Consider the following 3,163-nt stretch of genomic DNA (forward strand, 5'->3'; position numbering starts at 1 on the left):
AAGAAGCTATTCAAACTTGGATCTCTTCTGAACCTTGAAAGAGGAAGGAAGAGATCATGCTAGAAATGCTTTCTCATGCTGGACCAAATTGGGTTTGGATGGATATGTGACTATAATCCTCTCAATACTTGATTTGGAAAATGCATGTGGTATAATCAGTGACCATACTTCATCTCTTCTCATGAGCAATTGACCAAGGAATTGGCTATTGATCAAGATTTGAGAGATTGAATTACAAGGAATTGTAACTCGATCACTTAAGATTGCCAAGGAGATCAATGAATGCATTGATTGAGGATGAGATGAAAATAAAATTGATCCGGAGAATGCAACATCTCCTGAGCCCAATGAACTCCCCATTTCTGATCTTACCCATTCTCTTTAGTTTCTGTCATTTACTTTTATGAGCAGTTACCCCATTCCCATTTACAATTCTGCAATTTACTTTCCGTCATTTACTTTTAGCTCTTTATTTCTAGCATTTACTTTTTCTGTTATTTACTTTCCCGCCATTTTATTTTCTGTAATTCTCAACTCAAATTCTGATTCGCTCAACTAGAACATTCCTCTAATTAAAGTTGCTTGATCAATCAATCTCTGTGGGATTCGACCTCACTCTATTGTGAGTTTTTACTTGACGATGAAATTCGGTACACTTGCCGAAGGAAATTTGTTACGAGACAAGTTTTCTGTGCATCAAGTTTATGGCGCCGTTACCGGGGATTGATTGTACATCAACAATGATTAAATTGGAAGATAACTAGATTGAGAATTTTATTTTTGTTTGATTTAATTTTCTGTTTGAGTAATTTACTTTCAGTTTTAGTTAATTTCTTCCCTTCCCCCTACTTTTTCGTTTTTAGTTATTTACCATTCATTCCACTGACCCACTAACTGTTTGATATATTGCATCACTCACACTAACCATCATTCTGACAGAAATACTTTCTGCATCTATTTTCCTTGCTTGTACTTGTGGGTTGTATGACAGGGAGAAGAAGCGGGGCTTCAACTTCCTTTGATTCTGAACCTGAGAGGACCTTCTTTAGATTAAGGAGGGAAGCAAGAGGAAAAAGAGTAGTTGGTGCTGAGGAAGAGGAGGAATACTTTGAACCAAACATGGATGAAAATATGGAGAACCATCATGAAGAAGAGGCTCACAACCATGGCGGAGGAGGTCGAGCAAATCATGCTGGGGAGGATAGAAGAGTTTTAGGCTCTTACATCAATCCAAACCCAGAAAACTGTGGAAGTAGCATTCAAAAGCCAACCATCCATACCAACAATTTTGAACTAAAACCACAGCTCATCACCCTTGTTCAGAACAACTGTTCGTTCAGAGGAAGTGTCCAAGAAGACCCCAATCAACATCTAACCACCTTCCTGAGAATATGTGACACAGTGAAGTCTAATGGTGTTCATCCTGACGCCTATAGACTGCTCTTATTTCCATTCTTACTCAAGGATAAGGCAGCCAAGTGGCTGGAGTCTTTTCCGAAGGAGAGCTTGACAACCTGGGAAGATGTGGTGAACAAATTTTTAGCAAGATTTTACCCTCCTCAATGAATCAATAGGCTGAGAGCTGAGGTCCAAACTTTCAGGCAACAAGATGGTGAGACTCTTTATGAAGCATGGGAGAGGTTTAAGGACCTGACAAGGAGGTGTCCACCTGACATGTTCAACGAATGGGTGCAGCTGCACATTTTCTATGAAGGCCTGTCATATGAATCAAAGAAGGCAGTAGACCATTCATCCGGAGGATCTTTGAACAAGAAGAAAACCATTGAGGAAGCTATAGATGTCATTGAAACAGTAGCAGAGAATGATTATTTCTATGCTTCTGAAAGAGGCAACACTAGAGGAGTAATAGAGCTAAACAATGTAGATGCTCTGCTGGCCCAAAACAAGCTCATTACCCAGTAGCTGACTGACCTCACCAAGAAGATGGAGAGGAACCAAGTAGCAGCAATCACTACTTCATCAACAACCCAAGAAGGAGTGAATGAAGAAGCAAAGGGTAGTCAGGAGCAAGCCAACTACATTGGAAATTCACCTAGGCAAAACCATGATCCATACTCTAAGACCTATAACCCTGGATGGAGGAATCACCCAAACTTTGGGTAGGGAAATCAACAAGACCAAGGCCTAGATCAAAGACGTTCAAATCTCAACAACAATGCAGCCCACCAACATTTCACATCTAGACCATATCAGCACCCACATAACCAACCCTCTCAAAACCTTTACCAAGGCCAAAATAACCCTCCTCATCCTTCCACTTCTAATCCCAATCTACCATCATTTGATGACAGACTCTCAAGGATTGAGAATCTACTTGAAGGCATAGGCAAAGAGATTCAAGACAATAAGGCATTTAAGGAGGAAATGCGAGCCAATTTCAAGAACCAGGGAGACACAATCAAGAGGTTGGAATCCCAAGTGGGGTATCTCTCTGAGCATATTCCCAAACCTACAGATGGATTCCCAAGTGACACAGAGAAGAATTCGAGAGGTGAAACAAAGAAAGTAAGATGGGAAGATTGTAAGACGGTCACTATAAGTGATAAGGGGATTGAGGACAAACCAAACAAGTCGGCAGAACAACCTGGAGATACCTCAACAGAGAAGGAGGAAAAAGATCACCAAGAACCAGAAATCTCACAACAGGAGCTGCTGAGACTTTATGCACCCTTTCCCCAACGACTCAATGGTGCTGTTGAGAAGAGAATATACTCAAGATTTCTTGACTTGTTTGCGTCTCTGCATGTCAACATACCATTCATCAAGACTATTCAACAAATGCCTGCATACATCAAGTATATGAAGGAGCTGCTTCCCAAGAAAAGCTCACTCAAGGGAGGCCAAACTATAGTGATGAACAAAGAGTGCAGTGCCCTCATTCAACCACAGTTGCCTACAAAAAGAAAAGATCCAGGGAGTTTTCATGTCCCATGTGCCATAGGAGAAACAATGTTTGATAAAGCACTCTGCGATTTGGGAGCAAGCATCAACTTAATGCCCTTATCCCTGGTGAAGAGGCTGAAGATCAATGAGATAATGCCCACAGATGTAGTCATCAGGCTGGCAGACAAAACTCAAAAAAAAGCAATAGGAGTGGTGGAAAATGTGTTGGTAAAGGTTGGAAAATACTTCCTTCCTACAG

General features: G+C 40.9%; 1 non-coding gene across 1 annotated transcript; it reads right to left on the reverse strand.

The window, feature by feature from the left end:
* Nucleotides 1-1,572: 1,572 nt before the first annotated feature.
* On the reverse strand, nucleotides 1,573-1,676 carry LOC148574731 (small nucleolar RNA R71). The gene has a single exon (XR_015905983.1). It is a non-coding gene; the product is annotated as a small nucleolar RNA R71 (small nucleolar RNA).
* Nucleotides 1,677-3,163: the final 1,487 nt, after the last annotated feature.

Source organism: Arachis ipaensis, chromosome B2 (assembly GCF_059453495.1).
Source record: "Arachis ipaensis isolate K30076 ecotype BB chromosome B2, ASM5945349v1, whole genome shotgun sequence".
Lineage (NCBI taxonomy): Eukaryota > Viridiplantae > Streptophyta > Magnoliopsida > Fabales > Fabaceae > Arachis > Arachis ipaensis.